Here is a 14,853-nt window from a genome sequence, read left to right on the forward strand (position 1 = left end):
CTGTACATACAAGGTATACGAAAACAAAGTAATTGTATGCATAAAATGTGTGGAAACAGAGTGTGCACAAGGTATATGAAAACGGAGTGGCTGTATACGTAAACTGTGTGAAAAACAGAGTGACTGTTATACACAAAGAATACGAAAACAGAGTGATTGTGTGCACAAGGTAACAGAGTGTTTGTATGCACAAAAAGGCTGTAGAAGTATAAGAGAAAAACTTGGTGTAATAAATGAACAATCAGGGTTTTGAAGAGTCGTATTCAAATAGGTTATGTCGTTAATCTAACCGTTTAACAGGTGTGTTGTAGAAGTCCGGTTAAGTACGAGTCATTGAGTTTAAAACGAAGATTGCATCATTAGACTGTTTGGCATTAAAGACGAAAGGTGTGGCGGAATCATCATGGCAGTCAAATCTCATAATGATAAATCAAGGAGTCATGTGATTATACAAGTTATACAAACTTATGTTTTTGTATTGCTTTTTGAAATAAGTTTTTGTTTTTACCTTTAGAACCTTACCTTTCACTTGCTAATCTCTTGTTGTTTGCTTCCACAGGTGCTTAGATGTGATTGGTCTTCAAAGTTGTTCTCTCCTCAATTACCTGCATATGAGATTTTATTATGAACTGGCCTCTTTGTGCTTGGACTGATAATCAAACTGTTGCTGCAGAATCAGATTGGCTGCAGAATAGGATTAGCTACGGAACAAGAACAGCTGCAGAACATGGAAACAGCTGCAGAATGTAAAACAGAGAACAAAATATGGCTTATGAATGAATGGAATGGAAATGGCTGTATGAGTGAAAATATGACAAGATGATAAATGGAAAATGGAGATGGAAGAAATGCTGAAGAGGAAAAATTTATTGGTGGAATATGGTAGTGGAGTGAAATGAAACTTTGCAAAAGTAAAACAGAGTGAAAATGAGATAAAACAATGAATTTTGCAAAATGCAAAGTGAGTCACCATTTTTATTTTATTTTATTTTTCAGAAAAGGAAATGGAAAATAGAGGGTGTCAAAAGCTTTTGATTTTCACCCTGTATTTTCTGTATAAACATGCCAATCAGTGATTGGTTTTCAACCTTATACAATTTTGTTTATTTTTATTTTTTTTTAGATAAGAAAAACAAAGACTAAGCTGGTGGAGAAGAAAGATTCTTCTTTACCAACTTCATTTCAAAATTGTTCTGAAAGATCTTGATGAACTCCTCCTTTGAGATTGCTTTTTCATAAATTTTCAATCTATGACCATTCACAAGGAGAGGAGTTTGACTTTCATCTGTTGTTTTGATCCTTACTGCTCCATTACTGAAAACTTTTTCAATCTCATATGGCCCAAGCCAATGAGTTTGAAACTTCCCTTGAAAATCTTTAAACTTTGAATCAAATAACAGTGCCCAATCTCCCTCTTGAAACCTCTTGTCCTTGATGTATTTTTCATGCCACTTAGCCCTCTGTTGCTGAACTAGACCAGTTCTTTGAACAACCTCTTGTTTGATTTCATCAAGTTCATTCAATTGCTCCAATCTATGCTTTTGAGCTTCTGATAAATCCATCCCCAACTGGACTGCCATCTTGAAAGTTTTGACTTGGAACTTTATGGGGAACAGGACTTGCTTCCCGTAAACAAGTTCATAGGGTGTATGTCCTGTTGTGTTCCTCCATGTAGTTCTAAAGACCCATAAGGCTTCAAGAAGCCTTTCTGCCCAATCTCTTCTATGTAGATGCACAGTCTTGTTGAGGATTCCTTTGATCACTTTATTTGTAGACTCCACTTGACCATTTACTTGTGGATGATAAGGAGTAGATTTCCTATGCTTGATTTTGTACTCCTCCATAAGGCTCTCCATCATGTTGGATGTCAATTGAGATCCCTAATCTGTCACAATTTCTCTTGGAACACTAAAGCGAGTAAAAATATCCTCGAAAAGAAAACTAACTACAGATTTTTCATTAGCAAAAACTAATGCTTTGGATTCTACCCATTTGGTGACATAATCAGTGCATACCAATATATATTTCTTCTGCTTGGATGGAGGAGTAATAGGTCCAATAAAGTCTAAAGCCCATTTTTCAAAGGGTTCGATAAGTACCTGAGTTTGTAATGGCATTTCATTTGAGGGAGCAGGTTTCCCTACCCTTTGGTAGCTGTTGCACCTACTGACATATTCCTTAGCATCTTTGAAGATGGATGTCCAATAATATCCTAAAGAAAGGATTTTATAGGTTGTCCTCTTGTCAGCAAAGTGTCCACCACACGGCTCATCATGACATGTTTTGAGAATATCAGGCATCTCATCTCCCCTAACACACCTTCTGATCATTAGATCTGGCCCTGTTTTATACAATTCGTTAGTGATCCATGAATATCTTGCACTATCTTGAATAATCTTTCTTTTCTATCTAGGAAATAAATGTGAAGGTAACTTCCCTGTAATCAAGTAATTAGCAACATCTACAAACCAAGGAGTTTGAATAGTTACTGTGAAGAGATATTCATCAGGGAACTTATCTTCAACTGGAGAATCTTCTCTGATATTCTGAATCATTGACAAGAAATCAACAACTATGTTTTGTTTTCCAAGTCTATCTAGTACAGTAATGTTGAATTCTTGCAAAAGTAAAAGCCATCTTGTAACTCTGCCATTAGTAATAGGTTTATTCATCAAATATCTTATTGCAGAGTGATCTGTGTGAACAAAGGTTTCATAGCCTGTTATATAGTGTCTGAACTTGTTAATTGCATGAACAACAACTAAGAATTCTTTTTTCAGTTACAGTATAATTCAACTCAGTGGGAGTCAAATTTTTTACTTGTATAGTAAATGGCATAAGGAATCAAATCTTTTTGTCCCAATACAGCTCCCAGAGCTGTATCTGAAGCATCTATAGAAATATGGAAAGGAATTTTCCAATTTGGTCCTCTTAAGATAGGTGCTTCAGATATTTTTGCTTTCAAGGTTTCAAATGCTAGTTGGAAATCAGGATTCCACATGAATTCACAATCTTTTGTAAGCAATTTGAAGAGTGGAGATGCTATTTTAGTGAAGTTTTCTATAAATCTTCTATAATATCCTGTAAATCCTAGAAAATTTCTAACATCCTTTTGGCAATTTGGAATTGACAACTTAGAGATAACTTCAACTTTAGACTTGTCAACTTTAATCCCTTCTCTCGAAATGTGATGTCTTGAAACAATACCTTCTGCAAACACCATAAAGCATTTTTCATGGTTGAGTGAAAGGTTTGTTTCTTTACATCTTTTAAGGGCTTTTTCCAAATTCTCCAAAGCTTCTTCAAATATGTTACCATAAACTGTAAAATCATCCATATATACCTCTACACAATCATGTATTAGATTAGAAAAAATTCCTAGTACTGCTCTTTGGAATGTTGCAGGTGCATTACATAACCCAAAAGGAAGTACTCAGTAGGAAAAAGTTCCCCATGGACAAGTAAATGTGGTTTTATCCTGATCCTCAGGTGCTACCTGAATTTGATTATAACCACTAAAACCATCCAAGAATGAGAAATACTTTTTACCTGCTAATGTATCTAACACTTGATCTATAAAGGGCAAAGGAAAGTGATTTTTCAAGCTTGCTTTATTCAATTCTCGGTAATCAATATACACCCTCCATTTACCATTCCTTTTAGGCACAATTACCGAAGGAGAAACCCATTGGCTATCTGAAATTGGGTAAATGAAGTTTACATTGAGTAATTTTTGGAGCTCTTCTTTCACAATTTCCCTAAGATTTGGATTCATTCTTCTTTGAGGTTGTCTGATTGGTCTACTGTTTTCCTCAATATAGATATGATGGATACAAGTCTTAGGATCAATGCTTTTCATGTCGGTATACTCCCATGCAAATGCAGCAGAATGTTTTTGTAATATTTTGGTTAACTCTTCTTGTTGTAGTTTCTCCAAGTTTTTGTTTATGTTCAATGTCCTACCTGGAAAAATTTCAATTGTAGAGCTACCAAACTCTTCCATAGAATAGAGAGACATCTGCCTAGATGACAAGTATTCAATATTAGATATTTCTTGAAATTGTGCATGATCATATTTCCAAGATGTTTCAAAATTCTCCAATGTGTTTAAAATTTGACTATCTTCACTAATTTCTAATATAGTAAAGAGAGGCTTAATATCATCTTCATCATTAATCCATTCCTTGTCATCTATTTCTGTTATTGCTTTTGCTGGAGGATACAAAGTAAATTTATTTATTGAATTACCATCAGAAATATACATGTCACTAGATCTACAACTAATAAAAGCATCAGCTGTGGCCAACCAAGGTCTTCCTAATATGAGTGGGTGCTCTCCTAGATTATTCTTGGGAGTTAAAATCATGAAAGCAACAGGATATTCCCAAGAATCTAAGGAGACTAAAATATCTTCTAGCACACCATCTGGTTTGATTATTGATCTATCTGCAAGTTGCAGTAAGGTAGGTGTGTAAAGAAGGTTAGGAAGTTTAAGTTGCTCCATAGTTTGTCTACTCATAATGTTTATTGCTGCCCCTAAGTCAATCAATGTATTTGGAATTTCAATCCCATTTACATGTGTCTTGACTAGATCCACATATTTCTGCATGCCAATCTTTCCCATCATGATGTCTGCTATCTTTCCTACCAAGTGAATTCTTTTGTTTCTCTCAGTTTTCTTCCTGGTCTTTTGATGCTCAACTCCTTTATTGTCTTGGCTAGAATAGGAATTTCTCTAATGGCTTGTAGCAAAGGAATTTTGATACAAACATTCTTCAATTCATCTAGAAAATCATAATTGGGCAACAAGATTTGTTTTTCTACCCCTCTATCAATTTGTAATCTCTCAAGAAAAGGAGGTGTAGAAGTAGATGTTGGTTGCTCAATTATAGGAGTTGTGTTTATTGATTCTTTTTGTTTTTCTTTTTCAATGTTTTGGTTTTGGAGGGATGTTCCCTCAAAACTTTTATTGACTTTCAGAGAATCCTCCTCAGAAGTGTCTTGTTCTTGAATAACTATAGAAGGTTTTTCCTTTTCTAATATCCTACCAAATCTAAGTTGAACATCATTAAGATCTAGAGGAGTAATCATGTAAGTTGGAAATTGTTGTCCTTCTACCATGTAAGCATTCTGAGGGTTTTTATTATTGGGGTTTGGTAATGGTTGGGTAGGTAACTGATTTGGTTTTTGTTGAAATGGAAGTAAGAGTTGAGGATTTTGACTTTGTTGTGGAGGTTGTTGTGGAAATGGCAATGAAAGTTGAGGGTTTTTATTATTGGGGTTTGGTAATGGTTTGGCGGGTAGCTGATTTGGTTTTTGTTGAAATGGAAGTAAGAGTTGAGGATTTTGACCTTGTTGTGGAAATGGCAATGAAAGTTGAGGGTTTTGATTTGGAAGTTGTTGTTGATTTTGTGGCTGATTTTGTGAGGGAGGATAATTTTGATAAGATGGAGGATATTGGTAATATTGGGCAAATCTCCCATAAGGATTTTGTACCCCTTGTGCCCATGGTTGAGATTGATACTAAGATTGAGGTTGAGGCCAAGGTTGCTGCCAAGAATTCCAATTTGGTGGGGGTTGAAGATACATTGGATTGTTGAATCCTTGATTTTGTGGCCCCTGCCAAGGTCTTCTTGCAACAAAACAAAGAGATTCTATAGGATTTGGGATTGTTTCCTCTTGAAAGACAGCCTTAAGACCTAGGATTGAAGGACAATCCTTGGTCTCATGACTTTCTGAACAAATCATACAAGTTTCTACAATTTTTGCATCTAAAGGGCATTCCCTTAGAGCATGTTTCTTTCTGCATTTTGGACAAAAAATGGCTAAAGCATCAGCCTCTATTTTTTGCTTGTTTTGAATTTTAAGGGTGTCTAACTGCTCACTAAGGCTCCCTAGAATGTCAGTTTTGAATTCATCAAGCATATTGCCAATTTTTGCCCTACTTACAGATCCTGTTGCAGATTTGTTTGCTCTAACAAGAGAAGGATCTCTCAGCCCTTTCTTGGTTTTAGATTTCCCTCTTGAGTGATGAACACATAGTTCTGCTATGTCACTCAATGGAAGTTGAGAGATATCTCCCTTCCCCATCATGTTAAGGATATCTGTCCATTCATCTCTAATGGCCTTAAACAAAAGAGCTTTCAAAGTTTCTTCATCTAAATTGTTCATCTTTTTTCTTTCAAATTATAGTTGAATCTCTCAAGCAAATCCTCTAAGTTTTCATCTTCTTTTTGCATCATTTTGAACACCTCATCTTTATGATTGGTAGGCATACAATAATCCAAGTATCTATCCAAAAATGCTTGTTTCATGTCATTCCATGTTCTAATGGATTGAGTGACTAACCCCATGAACCATTTCAAAGCAGCCCCTTTTAGTGTTGAAGGGAACAATTTGAGTTTTTGAGAGTCTTCTAGATAGTCATAAGTTCTGCACAAGACTTCAAACTCAAACAAAAATGTTTCAGGATCCTCACTTCTCAACCCATAAAAGTTTGGGAGGACAGATGGTGAGATGTTTTTCATTGTGGTATGTGTTTCCTCATCCACTATAGGGAATCCAAATGAGTTATCTACTTCCCTATTTCCTCTGCCTCCTCCATTATTACCTCTACCTCCTCCATTGTTTCCTCTACCTCTCCCTCTACCCCTCCTCCAAACAGTGTGAATTCTCCATCTTGTTCTTCTTCTGCCATTATAGTTTCTTCAGAGTTAGTATAGGGCTCAACCTGCAAGGTTATTCCCTCTTCCTCTGGTTCTTCTATTAATGGACTATGAGAGGGAGTTCCTACTTTTTCTTCCTCACTGGGTATTCCTAGTTCTTCAACTACAATAGTCTCCCCTATGGAGGTGAAAAAGGTCTTCTCTCCTAGGACTATTTTAGTAGATGAAGTAGGAGAATCTTCTAATTGAATTTTTGCCCCTTGAATTCCAGGAATCCTATGGCTGGGAGTATGAGTCTGGGATGAAGGTGTGTCTTTTCTAAATCTTGGTGGAGTAGGTGGAGTTGTAGGAATTGAACTTCTGCCCCTAGCTATAAATCTACCCCTAGAGTCTCATTCTCTATGCATGTCATTGTTTTGTTTTGTTGTTTTTTTTTTTTTTTTTTTTTGTTTTTTTTTTGTTTTTGTTTTTTGTTTTTTGTTTTTGTTTTTTGTTTTTTGTTTTTTGTTTTTTGTTTTTTGTTTTTTTGTTTTGTTTGTTTGTTTGTTTGTTTTTTTTTTTTTTTTTTTTATGTTTTTTTTTTTTATGAATGTAAGAGATAAGGCTACCTAGTTACACTTCCCTGGGAACGACGCCAAAATGTTTGGTCAATTTAGTGTCCTAAATTGCTCTACATAAATTATCAATCCAAGTATCGTAAACTGATGAAGTGTAGTGCACTATATGTGCTAGATGACCCTTCTTACCTCACTGTTTTTGAGTTTTCTATTGTTTTGGGGGTTTGATCTTTTAATTCCTAATGTTCTGCAATGTACTTAACAAAATCTTAAATCTACTGCTGCTAAGAATCTAAAGAAATGAAATGAGAGCTAAAAGTGCTTTAAGCCAGATTTGGAAGTAAAGTTTTAACCAAGAAAATGAAAACAAAGTTTCTCTTCCTGCTCTTATTATTGTTCCAAATCATGAACTAAAAGGACTTAAAAGTGAAATTGCAACTATCTATTATGAAAACAGAACTGAAAATGAAATATTGAAAGTGAGATTACAACTACTGATTAGTCTATGGCAGAATCAAAACTTAATGAAAAAACTGAAAATGAAATTGCAGCAAAGCTAAATGAAATGCTAAGATTGAAAATGAATTTGCAACTAATCTACTATGGAAACTAAATGAAATGCTTTGTCACTCTGCTACACAATTTTGGGAGAACAACCTCCTTGTGATAACATTTTGAGGAACTCCATACTTCATTGTTCTAAGAAAGCATGACTGAAAATGAATTTTCAACTATTCTACTATGGAAACTAAGTGAAATGCTTTGCCACTCTGCTACACAATTTTGGGAGAACAACCTCCTTGTGATAACATTTTGAGGAAATCCATACTTCATTGTTCTAAGAAAAACTAAATACAAAAGTGCAGGAAAAGACTCATTACATAAATGAAATATCCAACCACTTGGTTTAAGATGAACCATCAACCAGAAGGGCTTTTTAGAAATATTCAATTACAATATGAGTCACTAAACTAATAATGAAATGACAAGACAAAAATGGCATTGATCAGTTTTAGCTAAGAACTTAAAGACTAATGAACAACAAATGAAATAATTACTCTACACTACTGAACTCAACTTCAAACTACTGATGAAGAACTGAAAAGAAATTAAACCAAAAGACTATTTTGAACTGAAATAAAATTGTTCTGCATTAGTAAGAAGATGACAAAAACTGCATTATGAACAAAATTAGAAAATGGTTATAAACATCATGGAAAAACACAGTGAATTTACAATTTAACTATGAAAGACAAAACAAAAATGAAATGTAACCTTAGCCAGCGTAGGGGCCCTCTGCAACTGCTGAGGTTAAATGAACTTAATCAACACTCCAACAAACACTTTTAGGTATCCATGAAATACAGAGTCTTCATATTAAAAACAAAGAATGAGTTCTCAAAATTACAAAGTGGTAACTTGAACTTGACACATGAGAAAAATCGAACTAGTTCAACGTTCTTCACACAGGTATTTATAGAGAAATTATACAACTGTTTTAAGGAGAAAAATAAGCTACAACAAAACGCGTAGGCAGGCAAGTATGCAGAATTCTTTTCCTTGGTTGCTTCGAAACATAAATCTATGGTAATGGATGTTGGATTCAGTTTGTGCAGGTGGCAGATGAAGTCCGTGGCCTCAGAAAACTGCTTCGGATCGCATCACTGAGAAACATGTATAGAACAAAGTCTTGTTTGCCATAGGTTTCTATGTTTGACTTCTCTTTGACCGGAGTCTTCCTCGTCGATCTAGGCCAGATGAATAGGATATGATCCATGCCCTGATGTTTTCCAAGCTACCCATGTAGTCCTTTTCCCCTCTTGACACCTGGAACCTGCAAAAGCGTGGAAGTAGCTGCGGAACAGTTGATTAGCTGTAGAATGTGGCTGTGTTCCGTAGCTAAAAGACAAAAACTTATTCAAATAGCAAACATAAAAGTATAACATATAAATCACTGAAATATACTCCTTGAGGCAATGTGTAATGGTTTTTGATGATAAGGATGCATTTTTCATGGAAAAACAGAGAAGGAAGGATGAGAAAAGTTGCTAAGGGAAAGGCAGTTTTGGAACTCAACAAAGACTTCACTCAATCAAGAATATATCAGAGAATATTCATTAAAAAAAAAATTGTGAAGAGAAGTACCAATGCATGAAAAACTAGCATAAAAGATAACACCTCGAGAGGTGAATAGATTAATCATTGAAGAACCATGCAGGCACAAACAACAACCTAACATCACCAGGTAGGCTCAAGTATGACACTCCTCACCACTTCCTTTAAGTGCATAATGGTTCAAAAATATTTTTAATGAATGAGGGACGAATTTTATAGGCCGGTGGTGGCTAGTGAACTTGGCCACCCTTCGATAGTTAAAGTTTAGTTCACTCACCTTCCATGCAACATGTAAAAATCAAAACAAGGGAGGTGATAATTACTAGGAGTAGGGGCCAACGGTCCAAAAAAGGAAATGTGTGTATGGTAGGTAGGGGCCAACTCACAAATTTTGTTGAGCCCACTACCACAAGAGGAAATAAGAAGGACATCATTGATTCCATTTGTACAGAGAAGTTCATTCCCAAAATGATTGGAGAAGCCCACTGAGATATTGAGAGGTCATATACCTACGACCAGGGGTCCCCTAGGGTGCTATAGAGAAGCTTCAGGGTCGGCTAGCATGTGCTACAGGATCAGAGACAGTTGCTACATGATCGTAAAAATTGCTACTAGATTGCAGAGCAGTTGCTACAAGATCGGGCCAAGAGGGGAAAGAGGGTCCAAATTGATCAAACTTTTCCTCCAAACACCCACAATCATGAAGAAATCACCTAGGGAAGGGTAATTAGTGTTTTTATCCTCACCTTTCATGGGTAAAAAATGAAATGATTTGGTTGAAATTATGCCTGCACAGACATCATGTAGCAAACCCTTGCAGAATTGAATTTATCTTAAAAAGTCATTTTTTTTTCATATGAGGAAGGCAAGGTGGCAACAGAGGTAGTCCACTTGAATTTTGGCATACAATTCTCCTCCCTCTGACCAGAATAAGATTACCAACTCTCTCACCTCTGTCTTGAAACCATAGGTTGCTCATAAGAAAACCCTTCACAAAAAATTCTTTGAAAAAAATTAAGGAAGCAACAGTAGGAAACATGGGAGGGGGTTTCAATAGAAAGGAGCCCACAGACACTAAAAAAATCCATCAACATCCTCCTTGTCAGAGATATCTTCCTAAGCCACCAATGGATGGGGTTATTTGAAAAATTAAAGGGGTATGATGATGAGATAACCCATGAATTTTCCATGGCCCTTCACTCTCAAGGGGAAGACAGTGCCACCATTGTTGTAAGGGGACTTTCCATCCATTTAAACACAGAGCTCATTAGCATAGTCATCACAATTCCTGTAGGAATTAGATGGGGTAAGGAAGATAGGATAGAAGCCATCACAACCAACAAAAAATCTTCCTTCCTGAGGAAAAGCCAGTTGAAGATAAGAATGGAGTTAGAAGGGAGAGCCTTCCTTGCCCTTGGGATTAAGTGGCCTACAACATCCTAAAGTACATATCTTGAGAAGGAAGTTTGATTGTTTTGTATGCCTATCAATTTAGACTACTCTGTGAGTTGAGGTTCCAAACAAAGTTTCCCATCCCAAGTAGGCTCAGTATCCTACATTTTCTCCTTCAATCCATGATTGAAATGAGTGAGAAGGTGAGAGAGGGAAAACACCAGTACATTGCCCATCATGGCCTCATAAGGATCATTGTTATGAATGCCTTAAGTCACCTTAGGAGCCTTGTGCTATGGACTAATTTTGTGGACATGGATAGGGAGGCCTTCATCGAGACACAAGCCCAATCTCTTACAAAACATGAAGAGACCACCAAATCTAGCATTTCTAAGGATGAAGGTGAGAAAGAGGAGGAAGGAGAGGTCGAAGAAGAAGAAGAAGAAGTTTAAGATAAGGAGGAGGAAATTGAAGAAAAATCAGGAAAAGAAAGAAAGGAAAAGGAAGGGAAAATAGAGGCAGTAGAAGAAACCCTTGGGGATCCCTCTATACCTCAGAGGAAGAGAAAATAAAAGCAATAGGTAGGCCTCTTAGGAGGGGATGTAGAACAAGAGGTGGTTTCCACCCTGACAGCCCTTAGGACACCCATCAAACCCAAAACGAGGCAGCTTAAGCAGGGCCCTTTATACTTAAAAAGGAGGAAAAACACTAGGATCAAATAAGGGAAGCCTCAACCTCCTTCAATAGTCCCAATCACAATTGAGGAATATGTTAGCAGCCGAGGAGGAGAATTAGGACGAGACAAAAGGAAAATTGAGGAAGTCACCTCCCTCAAAGCAAAGAGAAAGTAACCTCAGACATACCATAGGATTCCAACCACTAAGGCAACTAAAGTCAAGCAGCCAGGAAGAAATTCCCCTACTAAAAGAAAGAACATAATTGCGGCATGATATGGAGAAATTGCTAGAGGAAGGGACAACAACACCTTAGGAGGGAGAAGGAGTTCCACAAGGAATCCAAGAGACTAATCCACAGCCTGATCTTGGATCTTATTACAGGTTTGTTAAAGCAGGAAGAATTATACCCAAAAAGTTTGTAATTCCCCTCCTATTTGAGTTAGAAAAGGAGAGAAGTCGAACTCACTGGTGGATGCAGATTTCCAAATCAAATAAAGTGGAGGATGTAGACCTCAGGGAGATGGGAAAGGAAATGGCTGACTTAAGATTCAAAGAGTCAATCAAGAGGGAGAAAATGCAACTAGAAAATCAAAGGTTAAGAGAGCAACTACAGGAAAAGGAGGCACAACTTGCCACCATGCCAAGCTTGTCCATAAAGGCCATCTAATGTAGGCAACCATCCAAATCATATGCCATCTTCCTCAAAGAACAATGGCTGCAATTTCAAATCAAGACATTAGCACAATATGGCTCTCTCCCATTTCAAGATTATAGGAAGTTCATTGACTTCTGCCAACAAGCAAACATTGAAGATAGGGCCAAATTAGTTGAATTCTACATGCACAACATGATCATCACAAACATGAACTTTTGGGACCCCAATTCAAGGTTGGGAGATGCACAACTGATGGCCCTATCCTCTTTGCTTGTCCATGAGGAAGCAAGGGCTGAGGAAGTGAATTTATGGACAAGGAAGCAAGTGAGCCTCTATATATCATAGCAGAACTAACAAGTCCCAAGGTTGTCATAAGCAACCATAGCCTCATCTTTGCAAACCCTAAACTAGCCCCTCGCTACCTGGAGAAGCAAGAGCAAGCCATCCTTCATTTTGAAGACATTTTTAGGCTTTTGGGGACTGAGAGTTTGCAAGCTTGCCAGAGGAGATGGCATGCTCTACCCCACAGTCTACAGATCAGGGAATACCACTCCCTTGAGAGGTTGAGGAATTCCCTAGAAAGGACCCCACTCTACAAGAGAATTGTTCAAAGATTGAAGATCAATTGGATAGGGCTAAAGCTTAGTCCTCCCTTGCTATTAGGCTTATAGGAGAGGAGATCAAGCAGAGAAACAAAGGCAATGGGCAGCCATAAAGGCAAATGCAAGTTTTTATCCACAAGAGGGCACACCATCTTAAATGCCTTGGGATGCCAGAGAGGCCACTGGGGCCATGCATGAACTCAAATCAGTGAGTAAGTTGCTCAGAGGGTGAACAACACCTTCAACAGGGGGGTGATGATGTTCCCCATAAATATGTGTATTATAAATCCCATTTTGATATCCTCCAACCTATAATTTCTTCTTCTTTTTTTTCACATTAGTTAGCATATTTTTTTCCATAATGTGCTTAATAGGAAGCCTAAAGGATGTTTGTCATACTTCGTGGATTAATGTGTAGGAAAAGGAGAATTTTTTAGTGCATTTACTATGCAGAGGCACGTTGGAGGCACCTAGAGGAGATGTAGGAGGCTTGTCCCCTGCATTTACTCTCCTTAGACTCAAATTGATCCTAAAATCAGTCATCAACAACTCGAGTTTTACTAGAAACCAATGAACTCAGGTAATTACAACGATATAAGGGAACTAGATCCACTTTTTTTGAGATTTTGGAGGGAAGCAATCCTCCTTCTAAGGAGGTTTCCCCTCAGTCATCTTTGTATAAGTAAACAAGCCTAAGGGCTCACTAGGATTCAAATTTTTGGAGCAAGGAAGAGCTACTAAGAGCTAAGAGCTTGAGACTATCATTCTCATTTTCCTTTGCATGATGTACTTGAACTTTATTTTATGTCAATGAAAAGTTTATTGTTGTCTCACATTTGAGTTTGTTTTAGAGGGATGAGTCCCCTTGGGTTAGGGCCCAACCCAGAGGCTCCAGTCTCTCTTTGTGTATCTTATCTATGCATAATTTTTAGTAGCAACATTTCCTTCTTTCTTAGTAGAAGTTTACTTGCAAGAAAAAATGATTGTTGCAAGCTTGATTACCACCTCTCTTGTGGGAAGTGTGGTTGAAGAGTCTACAGTAGCAAGCCAAAAATATGTGGTTATTTTGATTTGTAGATTGCTAAGATTTAGATCATTGTTATCTTACATACTTTGTTTCTTCATATCTGGGAGTTGAATCACATTCTTCTTCAAGATTTCACGTATGTAGGATAGATGCATGTTGCAATATAGATTGACTCTTAATGAAATAAAATTCAACTCATCCTTTCCTGTTTGGTTTTATAAAATTCAACTCATCCTCTCTTGTAAATATCATTTTGTTGTGATTTGATCCTTAGCTTGGCATTCTTTTCAAGTACGAAAAGGGATTGATTGTTGTTCTGTAGGTAATACCGTGGCTTGCAGGGTTGACATACTAATCCTACTTCTCTCTTGTCATCATCAACCTCTTCCTTGTCATCTCACACTACCCCTAAAACTCTACCTTTGAGAGGTTCTGGGCTTGGGAAAGGCCTCATACAACCTTCATACACTTTATTATACCCTTTCCCACCTTCATAATACTTTTTCCAACCTCATGATGCTCACAGATCCAATCATGTGGCAAAATAGGGTAATCATGTAGCAATCTTGTAGCATCCTGCAACATTGTCCAAACTTGACTAGATTTGCTCTAAAAGATAAATTTTTGTCTCTTGGGCTTGAATAATGATCCCTAGGCTCTAAACCCATGATCAAGGAGGACCAAATACCACTTTAGACTTGCCTTTTCTTCACTGCAAATACAATTTTGCAATTAGGAATAGAGGATAGATTTCCAAATCTGAATAGTAATGATGATTTTTTTATGAAATGCACATGGACTCTGTCACTAAAGCTAAGTTTCTTTGAAAACAGTGATAAAAAGGGTGATTCATCAATGCAAAGTAGATTAGGCCTAATTCTTGAATTCATGCTTTCTTAGGGTTTCAGTTACAAGCATTGTTGTTGATAGATTAATTTCCTTTTCAAAGCAACTTTTTCACATTATGCAATTAGACTAATGATTTACATTTATGCAAGTAGCATAGGGTTTACATTCTGCAAGTAGGTTAGTATTTCTCATTTCTCCAATTAGCACAGTCTTTACATTCCTGCAACTAGAGTTAGTCTTTACATTTGGATGAATAACATTTTCATTTCTGCAAGTAGAATGATATTTCCATTCCTATAGTTAGAGTAGAACTC

Source organism: Pinus tabuliformis, chromosome 7 (genome assembly GCF_031772625.1).
Source record: "Pinus tabuliformis cultivar Carrire ecotype Pingquan chromosome 7, CPIR1, whole genome shotgun sequence".
Classification (NCBI taxonomy): Eukaryota; Viridiplantae; Streptophyta; class Pinopsida; order Pinales; family Pinaceae; genus Pinus; species Pinus tabuliformis.